This window comes from Balaenoptera ricei, chromosome 5 (genome assembly GCF_028023285.1).
Source record: "Balaenoptera ricei isolate mBalRic1 chromosome 5, mBalRic1.hap2, whole genome shotgun sequence".
Taxonomy (NCBI): Eukaryota; Metazoa; Chordata; class Mammalia; order Artiodactyla; family Balaenopteridae; genus Balaenoptera; species Balaenoptera ricei.
The window spans coordinates 126661127-126679538 of NC_082643.1; the positions used below are offsets into that span (position 1 = coordinate 126661127).

The window sequence follows — 18412 nt, forward strand, 5'->3', positions numbered from 1 at the left end:
TTGGGTTTTGTTCTGCAAAAACCTAAAATAATTTTTTGGCCAACCCAATACTTTAGCTTTGAAAACATCCAAATTGTTCTAACTGGTCATGCAGATAAGAGAGTGGGTCCAGAGTTTTACTTCATTAGTCCTTTAGGTTCTGCAAAATTGTAAGTAGCCATAATAAGCTTTTTTTTTTTTTTAAAGATTTATTGATTGATTGATTGCTATGTTGGGTTTTCGTTTCTGTGCGAGGGCTTTCTCTAGTTGCGGCAAGCGGGGGCCACTCTTCATCGCGGTGCGCGGGCCTCTCACTATCGCGGCCTCTCTTGTTGCGGAGCACAGGCTCCAGACGCGCAGGCTCAGTAGTTGTGGCTCACGGGCCCAGTTGCTCCGCGGCATGTGGGATCTTCCCGGACCAGGGCTCGAACCCGTGTCCCCTGCATTAGCAGGCAGATTCTCAACCACTGCGCCACCAGGGAAGCCCCATAATAAGCATTTGATGAAGCCTCACAGAGCTCCAAAAAGAGCAGTGAGAGCCCGGGGTTCTCACTGAGATAGCAGTGTAATGGACTACCATGGAGAGAAAGAGAAGCAGTATACGTTAGCTTTTAGCGTTTGGAAATAGTCATTACATAAAATTGTATAGCAAGTAGCATAAAATACAATCTATTAAAAAAGGAACATTACTGTTTACTGCTACATTATTTTGCATATATTGACTCTATTCATTAGTGTTGATCACTTCTAATTAAAAACTGAAACAACTAAAAATTTGTTAAAGAACCATTATGCCTTGAAGAAAATAGGTATTGCTTAAATATGTTTTGAATGAATGAATGAATGGATGAATGAATCATTGATCTACAGAAGTATCAGGGAATTATGAAACATTGTCTTTGTGTAACACTCATTTATAAAAATTGTCACAACTTAGTATTTTAAGTATTGAGGAATTTAGTAATGTTGACATATTTTAAAATTTTGTTGAAATTGTTTTAAGCCAAGGCAGATTTTGTTTGAACCTCAAAGGACTGACATTTTTTGTATATGTATATTCATGTAAATATGTGGCTCCTGCTATAGAAGAACAATTCTGAATTTTCAAATGAGCTGTTTTTACTGTGGTTGAAACGTTTTTGATGAATATAATATATCAATTTTTTTTATATATAACCAGTTTCGAAGTATACAATTTCATGTTACCACTTCTCATTAAAAAAGGAGATTTTAAGATTGAGTAATAATAAATTTATGTTAAGTATTCAAATGATAGTGCCATTGCTTATTAATCAAGGTGGCTCTGTCTATATATTATTTGCCATTTGCTTTTGGAAGTGTAGTCATCTGAGACTATTATTTTATGAAAGAAAGAACTATTCTCTATATTTTTTAATGGGTGTGAATGACCATGTTACATTTCATGCAAACTATAAAATCCCAGAGAATGATGAACAGAATGTAGTGTGGTAACCACATAAAACTTAAACAAGCTGATCTGAAACATGTTTCATTATATGTGTAGGCAGTGCTTCTTGGTCAGTAGGTAAGCATTTTCATGTGAAAAATGCAGTCACTGCCACATTGCTGAAATCAATCCAGTATTCAAGAGTCACCTGGAGGGAAGAGAGGATGAAATGGAGTAGAAACTGGTAGAGGGTCAGATATTTAGAACCAAGGTTTTATTACGAAAACACCCCAGTCTCAGCTCTCCTCTCCAGTTCCTGGATGTGTGCAGTCAATTCTAGGCACGCACAATAACAGCCTTTGTGGAGGTCAAGTGGGGGAGGAGAAACCAGAACCAGGAATCTGGTCGCTAAGGCATCAGTCACTATAAAACTTGTTGCACAAGATGGTGTGTCACAAGTAGGTCACCCCCGGGTGAGGAGCAGATTGTGATTGTGAGAATGCAGTGCGGGGCAGGGCACAACCCACAGAAGTTCCCCATCAGAGGATTTGTACTTTGGAACATTCTAAAGTCAAAAGCCATGGTAGAGAAAGAATGTAATCATCTAGACAAGAGTGCCTGTTTTCAATCAAATCATTCTGAGAATTTAAAAATCTTTTTGTGTGCCTACAAAGCCAAGGGGGGATATTGTGAAGGGGAAGGGGATGCTTGTTTTTTTGACATTTGGCAATCTGAGTCTTGCAGTTTGTCAGGTTTTACAGATATTAGCCCATTTCTACACATTACTTTTCTTTATTATCTCAAAGACTTTGGCGCTTTTATTTCCACCCTACTTACAGTAAACCCCAGCTCACAGTGGTTAAATAATTTGCCCAGGATTACACCTCCAAGAAGTAGAAGAGCAGGATTCAGACCCTAACATATCTGACTTCCAAGTTTAGTGTATATGAAGGTTTTAGTGTGGAGGTAAAGTAAATTTTGAAAAATATATTCATTTTCAAAATTATTTTATTTGCAAATTAAACCCAATACTATTCTATATAATATAATATAATGATAAAAGCTTTGAATATGAATTGATCTTGATTTGAATTCTGGTTCTGTCATAATTTTCTCCATGATTCAGGCAAAAAGTATCATCTCTCTCAATCTCAGTATCTTTCTCAGTAACATGGGGATAATAGTAATTACAAAATATTTTATTACTAGGTTTAATTGATACAACATATGTTAAATTGCTAAATATGCCTACCACATCACATATATAATGATTCAAAAAAGAATTGTGATCCATGCACTTTAAACATTTTAAAATTCTTAGAAATATTTGCCCTGTTCTTTACTTTATTACATAAGTATTCTTATTAGAAAATATGTGAATTGGTGTTAAAAAGCATTTTTAAAAATTGCAGTTCATATTTTTACATTTTATACATTACTACATTAAAAACTTTTATTGTGGTATCAGAGTTTTTTTCAAACTTCCAAAGAATATATTGCTTAGTAAGTGAGTGCTTAACCATTTAAAAACTGTAGTTCAGCCAAATTATGGTTAAGGAAGCCTTTGTGGGCTCGCCAGCAAGCTTAACCACCACCTGTAATGCCGTTTCTCCATCAATATGACAGCACAAAAGGGACATTTCATTAGGAAAAAAAGAAAGAATGAAAGAAAAAGAAAGAAGGAAGGGAGGGAGGGAGGAAGAAAGAGAAAGAAAACTTGAAATGATAGAGTTAAAATTATTCTCTTCTAATACTCATGGGTGAGTCAGCCTGTTGGGAGGAACTTTCGCAAGTAGGAGGTTCAATAGAGCCTTGGTCTAAGTGAGCAGACTGCGCAAGAACCAAGTCCTGGTTCCAGGGAGCTGAACTGTGTGCATTCCGGATGCCATCAGTCTTGATGCTAGGGAAAATTGGGGATCTAGAATTCTTAATATAAGGACAAATAATGCAAGTGTAACTCTAATTTCTATGAAGGACCGTTGCCATTAAATGAAACATGTGAAGACCAAGTGTGTGTATATTCTACCCAATATTGAGATAGGAGAGTTAGTTATAGAGAGTGAAAATTCATATCATCAGTAAAATGAAAGTATCTGGAAGTTTGTCATTTAGGCTAATTAGCATGGTGGGAGACATAAATGAGATTCAGGGACACTGGTGCCTTGGTCACAGTATTTTGGCAGTCTTGGAAATTAGAGAATTGCTTGAATTTTGCCCCAAAGCACAGATTTTTATGAATGCTTTTTTGGGGGTTGCCTTGAAATGGACTGGTGTCTATGAGGCCACGGGAGTGTAAGTATTCAATTAGGTGTCTGAAGGTCATTTCATACAGATCACATGTAAAGCAATCAGAAATTGTGAAGTAAGTTGACTAGATGCTTTTAAGATTATTAAAACTCATATGTGACCATAATTTTATAGTCAATTCCTTTGTATACTTTTGGTATCATTGATATCCACTAGTATGGAAGAATGTGAGAGTTTCAGATATCAGGCTTCAGAATCTGCAGTTTAATCCTATACTCCAGGAATGAAGTCTCTAACACAGGATTTAGAATACTTATTCACTGCTATGATTTAAAAGTCAAATTGGTAGATGACATGAGAAAATTCAGAAAAATATGGCAGCTTTTAGGTCCCAGATGCGATGTTATTCTCAAATTTGCAGTGTTCTAAGAACCAGGGAAATATCAGTGTTCTAAAGAAAGAAAAAAAAATTGACAGTTTTATTCCTTAGCTCACAAATCACTTTTGCTTTGCTCTTTTAAAATTCTTACCCGATGGCAGCCCAAAGATGGGTCAACTTTGGCAATATGGCAGCGATTGAAGCAGCAGCTTACTTTTATCAGCAGATCTCTAAATCTTTGAATATTTTTGGAGAAAATACTAGCATTCCACTATCATCATATTTTTATTTACTGACTGCATGGCTATAGAGTAGGACATCTGGAAACTCTCTGACTACTCCTGTCTACTGCTTAAAATGAGCTGCACCCACACTATCCTATGTGTGTGGGACCGACTGTTACAATGTTAAGTAACAATACCAGGACAGAGTATAATAATTCTACCTCATTTTTTCCCTATAGGATTTACTTACTAAAGATTAACTTAATGACTACAACTCAAAGGTGATATTTTGTTTGGTGATATTTTGTTTAACTGGTGTAATGAAAAGTATGGATATTCTGCCTTCAGTCTGTATTACTCATTGCTACTTCTTCTAGAAATGTGTACCAAGTAGAAACTCCTAGGGGGTTGAGGCTTCACCTAGGTGTAGTCATGCAGGACCTGCAGAGAGCCCAGCTCTCCGTGGTTCCTTCTAAGAGGGGAGCTGGCCCTAAAGAAGTTAATGTCCTTAACATGGTTTGGCATTCTGTTCCCAAGGACCCTCCCTTACAAAAGTTTTCCTTACCATTTTCTCATAAGTGCAATAAATAAAAGAATATGTTTTAAATATGGTAAGTAGCAGGGAATTATCAGGGAACCCAGAGCAGTATACTTTCAAAAATTAATCTTAAGAATTAATTACAAAATGGAAGTATATCCTAAAGGTAAATACATAACTTTATAGTTAAAAAGAGGCTCAAATCCCACCTCCGCCACTTTCTAGGTACATGACCTTGAAGAAGTTACCATTGTGCTCATGTCTATAGAATGGAGACAGTAATTCCTATGTGAAAAACATATCGGCAGGAATAAATACGGAAATGACTTATTTTAGCTATTAATATTAGTCAACATACTTGCTGGACATCTTAAGCTTCGTAAGGCCAAGTAAAATTTGTTGACTTCTGTCCACCCTAATCTCCGTAAATTATTCTCTGTCCCTGATTTCACAGTTGCTAAAGGCAGACCTTGTTATCTCTCTTCATTCCTCTTTCTCTGTACTCCACATTCAACAGGTCCATTGACAAGTAGACTCTGCCTCAAAAAATGTCCTGAATTTATTCACTTTTCTTCATTTCCACTACCACCACTTTAGTCTAAGCCAGGGCTAATGTGAGAGCTTCCTAACTGCCTTTCTCCCCACAGTACCTTCTCCAACAAGCAACTAATGAACCTTAAAACCATAACTTAAATCGTCACGCCCTGTTGCTTACTTAAAAACCCTTCAGTGATTTCCAAGAAGAAAAACTATATTTCTTACCATTGACCACATGGCATTAAATGACCTGACCTCTGTCCACCTATCTGACCCCTTCTGTCACCAACCCCTGGCTGCCTTTATCATGTGCCACCATTGGCCATTGTCACCTCCCGACTCAGTGTTCAGTATCTTCATGTTGGTTTGGCTGAAATTGGCCAATGCAGGAGTATTTACACCACAGAAGTCAGCAAACTTACGAATCAGGTGACTTGCTTCTGGAGAGCAGTTGCTAAACATTTATTGCAAATTGCCAGTGCCAGGTAATCTGGCCCCTTTATAAATGCTAACCTTTTCCTGCCCTTGGCCCTTTGCATTTGCACTTGTTTTCCATTCCTGTCTTGGTCATTTTGGCATTACCTCTAGGTAAAATGTCAACTTCTCAGAAAGGACTTATCTGACTACCAATCTATGGTCCCACTTCCCATCTCTCCAGTGTCTCTATCACTTTAGCTTGTTGTGATTTCTTCTTAACACTAGTTACTATCTGAAATTATATGTGCATATAAAATATAATGTATCTGAGTATGTATAGTTTGTTTACCCCATCAATAGCTGCCATCCTTCCAGTAGCATGTAAGCTTCCTAAGTCTTGTTCAAAACTGAATTCCCAGAAACACTCCGAACAGAACCTGTAACATAGCACTTGCTTGATAACATTTATTGAATGAATGAATGATCTAATGAGTGAAAAGTGATGATAATTAGTTATCAATTAATCACCATCCTGTTACTTTAATATGTAACTATTAATTCATATTTATTTACCATACTTATATTTATTTTATTATTATGTATTTAATCGTGTGCAGATTTTTCAAAGGACCTACCAAAAGGAAAAGTGCCAATATTTTTTAACTCACGGCTGAAATTCCAGAAGTTTTTGCTACATTGGTTGTGGTCATTCAAATTGACCCCTGCTTTGAAAAGCAGTGCAAGTGTTTTAAGGCTGTGTGGTGTTTAGTGTGATGTGATAAATTGCAGTCATATGTAAGGACCCACTGAAGCATTTTATGGCTTTAATTCACTTTCAAATGCTTAAAATACTGCTTGAGCTATATTCTCATGACTCTCCCCTGAACCTTCTGGCTCTTATTCAGTTCTGTTATCTTGTAGATGTTTCTAGGTAGGTCTTATCTCTACTTTGTGCTGTGCTGCCTACCTTTTCTTAATCTGGTTCACTAACTCAAAATCTGCATAAACAGGCACTGTGCTTTTGAAAAGTTTCAGCATTTGGCGATTCTCTTATATCTGGGCTTCCCAAAGCAAAAAAGTGTGAGCCTTCCATATCTCCTAAATACCCAACACCTTTTTAGCCACAAAAAAATATATCCTATATGTGGTTTTTGGCTTCACATAGCTTAATACTAAAGGCCTATGATTCTTCACATTAATGTAATATGAAAACTTTTGCTTGTTTTGAGTTTTGTTATGAAGATTTTGGTATTTAGACAAGCTATTCTAAAAGATATGTATCTATATATGTAATTTGCCAGGTCTCTTAGAATTTTTTTTAACCTTCGATGATCTTCTGCCCTCACCAGTAAATTCAGAGTCTGTGAGCCATTAAAATCTGCTAGTACTCTTGCAAGGAACTGAATTATATACGAGAAAGCTGTAAAACAAAATGATGTGACAATAAGGGGTTATTGCAGTTGTAACACAGTGTGTAATATGGAAGGATTTTAAAATAGAACTAGAAATGAAAAAATTCTAAGCTAGAAAAGTCTGACTTAAAATGATAATTTCATAGCCAGTAGACTTCTTGGAGATGAGCCAGTCCATTTCCTTTATTTTTGAGAAACAGAACTGAGGCCTGCAATAATTCAGCAGTTTGCCAGAGCTTTGCACACCCAGAGAGTGGCAGAGTCAGGCGCAATATCCAGGACTTCTGCCTTTCCACCGAGTTCCTGCTCACTTATACTGTATCCAAAAAATCAGGATCTTATGACTATCTGCAAAACGTAGATTTCCAAAAACGTGATTTTAAGAACGCTTTTCTTCTTTGCATCTTCTATGCTATTCATTGTACTCTAATGAACAAAACGTTCTACTGTTATTTTTCTTTTTCCAAGTACATAAATAAATGTTTCAAAATATTTTAAGTGAAGTCAAATCAATTGGAATCAGTAATTTCAATAGTGATTGTTTGGAAATGAGCTTCAATTTAGGGACTGTTCAAATTAAATTGCTAAGTAGGAGAAGATATAAAAAATTCATTAGACTTTACAGGTAGAAGATGATAATATTGCCAAATATCCCTGCCAATTGTCATTTTGTATGTATTAAAACCAAACTATGATGGTAATTTAATAGACCTTATGAGTGAATTATGATTAGAGTCAATGAGACTCATGCTTCTATGGGCTGTACTGATGTGTAAAAAGCATCTTGACAGTGTTTTGTCAGAAAATATTGATGGAGCAGTCTCTCCCAGGTATTCTTCTAGGAACTGCAGATACAGTGGTGGAAAAAATGACAGTCTCTGTCTTCACAGAAGTTACATTCTAGTCAGAAAGATAGACAAAATATAATATGTAGGCCTAGAGTTATATGCGGTGCTATGAAGTTAAATGAAGCAGGTTAAGTGATAGCAAAATAGGAATTGGAGGTATTATTTTTGATAGCAGAGTCAGGACAGTGAAAGGTGAAGAACTGGGTAAACTTGCAGATGAAACAGCCCGGAGGCAGAGATCAAGTTGGCTATATCTAAAGAAGAGCAAGAGGGCGTAGATGTCTGCATCAGAGTAAAAGAGAGGAAGAGTCTTGGAAGATGAGGTAGGCAGAGGCTGGATCATCTAAACTTTTTAGGCCAGGGTAAGGAGCTTTAATTTTATTCAGAGTGAGGCCAAGTCTCATTAAAGCTTTGGACAGGGGAGCAACAGGGGATTTTGGAGAGTTCTGGCTTTGTGGAGAAGAGATCTGGTTTTGTGGCAGTGGTGAAGACAGCAGTGGGAATAGAGATGGTGATTTAAAGGCCATGACAGCAATCCCTGAGAGTGTTTGAAATTAGAGACAGTGTGGAGGTGGTGTGAATGAGCTAAATATTTTATCCCTTTTGAAGGTTGAGCCAATAGGACTTGATGATGGAACTGGAGGTACAGGAAGTTAGGAAAAGAGACAAATCAAGCATGAGTCCTAGAATATTGGCCAGAGAAATTTGGGGATGCAAAAACAAAAGTTTTTTTTTTTTTTTTTTTTTCCTCCGCGCCACGCGGCGTGTGGGATCTTAGTTCCCTGACAACCAGGGATGGGACCCACGTCCTCTGCATTGGAAACACAGAGTCTTAACCACTGGGCCACCAGGGAAGTCCCACGAAAGATTTTTAGGGTGGATTATCCTTAATTATTTTTTGGATATACTGTATTTTAGACATTATGAGATCTCCAGTGGAGATGTCAGGTAGATAGATATAAAAGTTTAGTTCCCAGAAAAGACGTTTGAGTAGAGATACAACTTGGGCAGTCAAACTTTAGAGGATATTCATTCTGTGCATGCTGAGGGCTTGTATATACCAGAGTTTGTACTATAGTATCTCATTTAATCTGATAACTGCCTTGTAAATTGGATTCCAATATTAGGGATTAAAAGTAAAACAAAAACAAAACTGAGTATTAGAGAAGGTAAGCAACTTGATTTAGGTCTGCAGCTGTTAATCAGTGGAAATAGGATTTGAAGCCACTAAACCTGATCAAGGAGACCATTTTTTAACCATTACTCAGTTTCCCACAGATTAGCTCATCTACCATATTATGTTTTATGTAAAACATGTTTAAAGAGTTTATTCTCTTTGGGTTAAATATTATTTTTATATTAAAAAGAGCACTGGTTTTTGCAGCAAAGGAAAAAAAAAAAAAAGGAAAGAAACAACTTTTGGCTCTCTGCCAATAAGACAGCAAGTAAAATAAGACTATTCATGAATTCAAAATCAAAGGATTGCTGTTCTCATCAGATCAGGAAATGCATATCCAAGGGTTTTATAGAGTGCAAAGCAAATGTTAAATATTATACTAAGAATATACAGTATGTACAATATACACATACATGCACATACAATAAGTCAATTGGACTGTATGTGTATTTGCATTTAATTTGGGGGTGGGAGATTAATCTGTGTACCAATTAAATACATTACCTTTATTTATCTGTTCTCAATCTAATATACTAAAGGAATATAGAGATATTCTGGCTATAGATGTGGCCAAAAAGTCTGGTAATGAACTGTCTATGTGTTAGCATAATTAATAGGTCTGAGGGGAAAAGTTCAGTTATTAACATTCCTAATTAAGGGCATTTATCATCTGACTGAAAGAGGGAATAAACTTCATTCTTATGCAGGGATTGGAAATTACTTTTTGATGGAGGAGATACATGATGCTTTTGCAAAAGTTAATCCTAAAATCTAAAAGGGCTAATCTATGCTTTATTTTCTTGGTGAGGATATGGTGACATTTAAATTAATACTATCTGTCACATTGTTCAGCTGAGAGTGCCGCAGCATTGCAAATGTCTCTATAATCAAAAGAGAGGTCAGAAATGTGGCATATCATATTTTTGATATGAAGAGAGTTGTTTTATAACTCTTCCAGGAAGATTGCATTTTGTCAGTGTTATTTGTGGGAAGATGTTGAAGAAGAGCTTGCCTTGTCTGTTATGAAGAACATTTTTAATAATGAAAATTGCTTGAGAACTTTCCAAAAGGCACCAATGATTTCATAAATCAGATTGTACTAGCGTAATCTTCAATTACCAGAAATCCCTTGCATTTAACTTAGTTATACATTTGAGTTGAAGGAAGTTTTGGTTATTTCCATTTTGTTTCCAAGGTTGATAACTGGTTATTGTTTTACTTCCTCTTATTTCTAGTAAGTTTTTGTATAAAATCTGTTAGCAACTAAGTATTATCATAAATCATTTATTTAAATAATTTTCTTTAAATCAGCTACTCTTTAGTAGGAACAGTTCTTCCTACATAGAATTTCATTTGTATATTCATAAGATAAAAATACAAAAAGAAAGATGATCTAACTTCCAAAACTCCACTAAACAAGATCTAGAATTGCCATCATGTTACATAGAATTAAAATTTGATAATTTCAGTCTACTTTTCATTTACTCAATTTAAGCTATAAATCTGAGTAGACAAAGGAAACCCAAGTTTGAAATGGAAACAAACAATTTGAAATATTAAATAGAATGTTTATATTACCTAAAGGATAAATATTAAATATAATAGAAAATAATGTCAGCTTATTATTATTATTATGAGGAAATTTTTTCTTTTCAAAAATCTTCTAAATTTCATCTTGTTAAAACATGATCTTATTTTGTGGCCTATTTTGATAATTATTCCATAAATATATTAATTTGATATTTTCAGTAGGCAAGTAGGCAGGAAGCAGGTTGTATTTCAAATTTGGTGGTAGCCTCTTGTATTTCAGAGTTTCAACATGTGTTGAGAGGTTTTTTAAAAAATGTTCTCCAAAAAGTAACTCCTCATGACATGCTTTGTGTGGGGGATAAAATATTTAGTTTCCATTACATTTTATTACTTTATAAACTCTTTGTATAAATAGATCTTTATTGGAGTATAATTGTTTCACAATACTGTGTTAGTTTCTGTTGTACAACAAAGTGAATCAGCCATATGCAGACACATGTCCCCATATCTCCTCCCTCTTGCATCTCCCTCCCACCCTCCCTATCCCTCCCCTCTAGGTCGTCACAAAGCACCGAGCTGATCTCCCTGTGCTATGCTGCTGCTTCCCACTAGCTATCGATTTTACATTTGGTAGTGTATATATGTCCATGCTACTCTCATTTTGCCCCAGCTTACCCCTCCCACCCCGTGTCCTCAAGTCCATTCTCTACGTCTACATCTTTATTCCTGCCCTGCCACTAAGTTCCTCAGTACCATTTTTCTTTTTTTTTTTTAGATTCCATATATATGTGTTAGCATACGGTATTTGTTTTTCTCTTTCTGACTTACTTCACTCTGTATGACAGACTCTAGGTCCATCCACCTCACTACAAATAACTCAGTTTCATTTCTTTTTATGCCAGAGTAATATTCCATTGTATATATGTGCCACATGTTCTTTATCCATTCACCTGTCGATGGACACTTAGGTTGGTTCCATGTCCTTGGCTATTGTAAATAGTGCTGCAATGAACATTGTGGTACATGACTTTTTGAATTATGGTTTCTCAGGGTATAGGCCCAAATTTATATATTCATATAACATAAAATTTACCTTTTTTACCATTTTTAAATGTACAGTTCAGCGGCATTAAGTACATTCACATTGTGGGCCACTTTTCAGTCTCATTTTCATAACATTACTAAGTTCTTTCTTTAGTTTTACTTGTCACCTCTATTTAGTATAGGAATTTATATTAAGGAAATCCAGTGTTTTTGATAAAGATTCCTGAGAAATGATTAAAAATAAAATGTTACCTAATGTGTATATACCTAATTTATATAAACATATTTACAAAACTAATTAGTGGTAATATGTTATAAAATGAAATTTTTAAGATAAAAGCTGATGGTCATATTTAAAATGTTACATACTTACTTGCTTCATGTATTTTCTGGATTCAAATCTAACCATATAATTTAATGTTAATATTGAATGGCTGCTTTCAATACATTTTCAGGGGACGGCTTACTTAATGTGAGAAATATGCATTTACTGCCTGGGTAAAAAAAGAAGCTAATATTTTATTACAACAAAAAAACACCCACTCGGGACCCTTTCACCAAATGTTTGATGTCAAGAACAAATCGGCTTTGTTGCAAAGCAACATATTTCAGTTAAGCAAAAATACTGTTTCGGCTGAATAGTTGTTCAAGTTTCAAGAAAGTATGTTTAATTTATAGGGGCTAACAAAAAATGTAAAATGTCTGCAGTTTGAACTTTAATTAGACGGTTAAGCTCATTCATTACACGTATTAAAGATGTATTTTCTGATAGAGCATTTGCCTGAAACATTTTTCTTTTTAAAATCTTTTTTTTTTTAACATCTTTATTGGAGTATAATTGCTTTACAATGGTGTGTTAGTTTCTTCTTTAAAACAAAGTGAATCAGCTATACATATAGATATATCCCCATATCCCCTCCCTCTTGCGTCTCCCTCCCTCCCACCCTCCCTATCCCACCCCTCTAGGTGGTCACAAAGCACCGAGCTGATCTCCCTGTGCTATGCAGCAGCTTCCCACTAGCTATCTATTTAACATTTGGTAGTGTATATATGTCCACGCCACTCTCTCACTTCGTCCCAGCTTACCCTTCCCCCTCTCCATGTCCTCAAGTCCATTCTCTACATCTGTGGCTTTATTCCTGTCCTGCCACTAAGTTCTTCAACCATCTTTCTTTCTTTTTTTTTTTTTTTAGATTCCATATATATGTGTTAGCATATGGTATATGTTTTTCTCTTTCTGACTTACTTCACTCTGTATGACAGTCTCTAGGTCCATCCACCTCACTACAAATAACTCAATTTCGTTTCTTTTTCTGGCTGAGTAATATTCCATTGTATATATGTGCCACATCTTCTTTATCCATTCATCTGTCGATGGACACTTAGGTTGCTTCCATGTCCTGGCTATTGTAAATAGAGCTGCAATGAACAGTGTGGTACATGACTCTTTTTGAATTATGGTTTTCTCAGGGTATATGCCTAGTAGTGGCATTGCTGGGTTGTATGGTAGTTCTATTTTTCGTTTTTTAAGTAACCTCCATACACTTCTCCATAGTGGCTCTATCAATTTACATTCCCGCCAACAGTGCAAGAGGGTTCCCTTTCCTCCACACCCTCTCCAGCATTTATTGTTTGTAGATTTTTTTGATGATGGCCATTCTGACTGGTGTGAGGTGATACCTCATTGTAGTTTTGATTTGCATTTCTCTAATGATTAGTGATGTCGAGCATCCTTTCATGTGTTTGTTGGCAATCTGTATATCTTCTATGGAGAAATGTCTATTTAGGTCTTCTGCCCATTTTTGGATTGGGTTGTTTGTTTTTCGGATATTGAGCTGCATGAGCTGCTTGTAAATTTTGGAGATTAATCCTTTGTCACTTGCTTCATTTGCAAATATTTCCTCCCATTCTGAGGGTTGTCTTTTCGTCTTGTTTATGGTTCCCTTTGCAGTACAAAAGCTTTTAAGTTTCATTAGTTCCCATTTGTTTGTTTTTGTTTTTATTTCCATTTCTCTAGGAGGTGGGTCAAAAAGGATCTTGCTGTGATTTATGTCATAGAGTGTTCTGCCTATGTTTTCCTCTAAGAGTTTTATAGTGTCTGGCATTATATTTAGGTCTTTAATCCATTTTGAGTTTATTTTTGTGTATGGTGTTAGGAAGTGTTCTAATTTCATTCTTTTACGTACAGCTGTCCAGTTTTCCCAGCACCACTTATCGAAGAGGCTGTCTCTTCTCCATTGTATATTCTTGCCTCCTTTATCAAAGATAAGGTGACCATATGTGCGTGGGTTTATCTCTAGGCTTTCTATCCTGTTCCATTGATCTATATTTCTGTTTTTGTGCCAGTACCATACTGTCTTGATTACTGTCGCTTTGTAGTCTAGTCTGAAGTCTGGGAGCCGGATTCCTCCAGCTCTGTTTTTCTTTCTCAAGATTGCTTTGGCTGTTCGGGGTCTTTTGTGTTTCCATACAAATTGTGAAATTTTTTGTTCTAGTTCTGTGAAAAATGCCATTGGTAGTTTGATAGGGATTGCACTGAATCTGTAGATTGCTTTGGGTAGTATAGTCATTTTCACAATGTTGATTCTTCCAATCCAAGAATATGGTATATCTCTCCATCTCTTTGTATCATCTTTAATTTCTTTCATCAGTGTCTAATAGTTTTCTGCGTACAGCTCTTTTGTCTCCTTAGGTAGGTTTATTCCTAGGTATTTTATTCTTTTTCTTTCAATGGTAAATGGGAGTGTTTCCTTAATTTCTCTTTCAGAGTTTTCATCATTAGTTTATAGGAAAGCAAGAGATTTCTGTGCATTAATTTTGTATCCTGCTACTTTACCAAATTCGTTGATTAGTTCTAGTAGTTTTCTGGTAGCATCTTTAGGATTCTCTATGTATGGTATCATGTCTTCTGCAAACAGTGACAGCTTTACTACTTCTTCTCCGATTTGGATTCCTTTTTTTTTTCCTTTTTCTCTGATAACTATGGCTAGAACTTCCAAAGCTATGTTGAATAATACTGGTGAGAGTGGACAACCTTGTCTTGTTCCTGACCTTAGTGGAAATGGTTTCCTTTTTTCACCATTGAGAATGATGTTGGCCTGGGTTTGTCATATATGGCCTTTATTATGTTGAAGTAAGTTCCCTCCATGTCTACTTCCTGGAGAGTTTTTATCATAAATGGGTATTGAATTTTGACGAAAGCTTTCTCTGCATCTATTGAGATGATCATATGGTTTTTCTCCTTCAGTTTGTTAATATGGTGTATCATGTTGATTTATTTGCATATATTGAAGAATCGTTGCATTCCTGGGATAAACCCCACTTGATCATGCTGTATGATCCATTTAATGTGCTGTTGGATTCCGTTTCCTAGTATTTTGTTGAGGATTTTTGCATCTATGTTCATCAATGATATTGGCCTGTAGTTTTCTTTCTTTATGACATCTTTGTCTGGTTTTGGTATGATGTTGATGGTGGCCTCGTAGAATGAGTTTGGGAGTGTTCCTCCCTCTGCTATATTTTGGAAGAGTTTGAGAAGGAGAGGTATTAGCTCTTCTCTAAATGTTTGATAGAATTTGCCTGTGAAGCCAGCCGGTCCTGGGCTTTTGTTTGTCAAAATATTATTAATCACAGTCTCAATTTCAGTGCTTGTGATTCATCTGTTTATATTTTCTCTTTCTTCCTGGTTCAGCCTCAGAAGGTTGTGCTTTTCTAAGAATTTGTCCATTTCTTCCAGGTTGTCCATTTTATTGGCATGTAGTTGCTTGTAGTAATCTCTCATGATCCTTTATTTCTGCAGTGTCAGTTGTTACTTCTCCTTTTTTATTTCTAATTCTATTGATTTGAATCTTCTTCCTTTTTTTCTTGATGAGTCTGGCTAATGGTTTATCAATTTTGTTTATCTTCTCAAAGAACCACCTTTAAGTTTTATTGATCTTTGCTTCTGTTTCCTTCATTTCTTTTTCATTTATTTGTGATCTGATTTTTATGATTTCATTCCTTCTGCTAATTTTGGGTTTTTTGTTCTTCTTTCTCTAATTGCTCTAGGTGTAAGGTTAGGTTGTTTATTTGAGATTTTTCTTGTTTCTTGAGGTAGGATTGTATTGCTATAAACTTCCCTCTTAGAACTGCTCTTGCTGCATCCCATAGGTCTTGGGTCGTCGTGTTTTCATTGTCATTTGTTTCTAGGTATTATTTGATTTCCTCTTTGATTTCTTCAATGATCTCTGGGTTATTAAGTAGTGTATTGTTTAGCCTCCATGTGTTTGTATTTTTTAAGATTTTTTCCTGTAATTATTATCTAGTCTCATAGCATTGTGGTTAGAAAAGATACTTGATATAATTTCAATTTTCTTAAATTTACCAAGGCTTGATTTGTGACCCAAGATATGATCTATCCTGGAGAATGTTCCATGAGCACTTGAGAAGAAAGTGTATTCTGTTGTTTTTGGATGGAATGCCCTATAAATATCAAGTCCATCTTGTTTAATGTATCATTTAAAGCTTGTGTTTCCTTATTTATTTTCATTTTGGATGATCTGTCCATTGGTTAAAGTGGGGTGTTAAAGTCCCCTATTATGATTGTGTTACTGTCAATTTCCCCTTTTATGGCTGTTAACATTTGCCTTATGTATTGAGATGCTCCTATGTTAGGTGCATAAATGTTGACAAATGTTGTGTCTTCTTCTTGGATTGATCCCTTGATCATTATGTAGTGTCCTTCTTTGCCTCTTGTAATAGTCTTTATTTTAAAGTGTATTTTGTCTGATATGAGAATTGCTACTCCAGCTTTCTTTTGATTTCCATTTGCATGGAATATCTTTTTCCATCCCCTCACTTTCAGTCTGTATGTGTCCCTAGGTCTGAAGTGGGTCTCTTGTAGACAGCATATATATGGGTCTTGTTTTTGGATCCATTCAGCCAGTCTATGTCTCTTGGTTGGAACATTTAATCCATTTACATTGAAGGTAATTATCGATATGTATGTTCTTATTCCCATTTTCTTAATCGTTTTGGGTTTGTTATTGTAGATCTTTTCCTTGTCTTTTTTTTCCTGCCTAGAGAAGTTCCTTTAGCATTTGTTGTAAAGCTGGTTTGGTGGTACTGAATTCTCTTAGCTTTTGCTTGTCTGTAAATGTTTTAATTTCTCCATCGAATCTGAATGAGATCCTTGCTGGGTAGAGTAATCTTGGTTGTAGGTTTTTCCCTTTCATCACTTTAAATATGTCCTGCCACTCCTTTCTGGCTTGTAGAGTTTCTGCTGAAAGATCAGCTGTTAACCTTATGGGGATTCCCTTGTGTATTATTTGTTGCTTTTCCCTCACTGCTTTTAATATTTTTCTTTGTATTTTATTTTTGATAGTTTGATTAATATGTGTCTTCGTGTGTTTCTACTTGGATTTATCCTGTATGGGACTCTACGTTTCCTGGACGTGATTGACTATTTCTTTTCCCATATTAGGGAAATTTTCAACTATAATCTCTTCAAATATTTTCTCAGTCCCTTTCTTTTTGTCTTCTTTTTCCGGGACCTCTATAATTCGAATGTTGGTGCATTTAATGTTGGCCCAGACGTCTCTGAGACTGTCCTCAATTATTTTCATTCTTTTTTCTTTATTCTGCTCTGCAGTAGTTATTTACACTATTTTATCTTCTGGGTCACTTATCCATTCTTCTGCCTCAGTTATTCTGGTATTGATTCCTTCTGGAGAATTTTTAATTTCATTTATTGTGTTGTTCATCATTGTTGGTTTGCTCTTTAGTTTTTCTGGGTCCTTGTTAAACATTTCTTGTATTTTCCCCATTCTGTTTCCAAGATTTTGGATCATGTTTACTATCATTATTCTGAATTCTTTTTCAAGTAGACTGCCTATTTCCTCTTTATTTGTTTGGTCTGGTGGGTTTTTACCTTGATCCTTCATCTGCTATGTGTTTCTCTGTCTTCTCATTTTGCTTAACTTGCCGTGTTTGGGGTCTCCTTTTCGCAGGCTGCAGGTTTGTAATTCCTGTTGTTTTTGGTGTCTGCCCCCAGTGGTTAAGCTTGGTTCAGTGGGTTGTGTAGGCTTCCTGGTGCAGGGGTCTAGTGCCTGTGTTCTGGTGGATGAGGCTGGATCTTCTCTTTCTGGTGGGCAGGACTGCGTCTGGTGGTGTGTTCTGGAGTGTCTGTGACCTTATTATAATTTTAGGCAGCCTCTCTGCTAATGGGTGGGGTTCTGTTCCTGTCCTGCTAGTTGTTTGGCATAGGGTGTCCAGCACTGTAGCTTGCTGGTCTTTGAGTGGAGCTGGGTCTCGTTAAGATGGAGAGCTCTGGGACAGCTTTCGCTGTTTGATGTTACGTGGAGCCTGGAGGCCTCTGGTGAACCAATGCCCTGAAGTTGGCTCTCCCACCTCAGAGGCACAGGCCTAACACCTGGCTGGAGTACCATGACTCTGTCAGCCACATGGCTCAGAAGAAAAGGGAGAGAGAGAGAGACAGAGAGAGAGACAGAGAGAGAGAGAGAGGGAGAGAGGGAGGGAGGGAGGGAGGGAGAGAGAGAGAGAGAGAGAGAGAGAAAGGAAAGAAGGAAGGAAGGAAGGAAGGAAGGAAGGAAAATAAAATAAAATAAAGTTTTTGAAATAAAAAATAATTATTAAAAATAAAAAAATTAAAAAGTAATAAAGAAAAAGAAAAAG

General features: G+C 36.1%; 1 protein-coding gene across 1 annotated transcript in view; it reads left to right on the top strand.

The window, feature by feature from the left end:
• Nucleotides 1-18412, top strand: part of FAT4 (FAT atypical cadherin 4) — a 170621-nt gene that overhangs the window by 94010 nt on the left and 58199 nt on the right. The gene's annotated exons all lie outside the window — the stretch shown is intronic.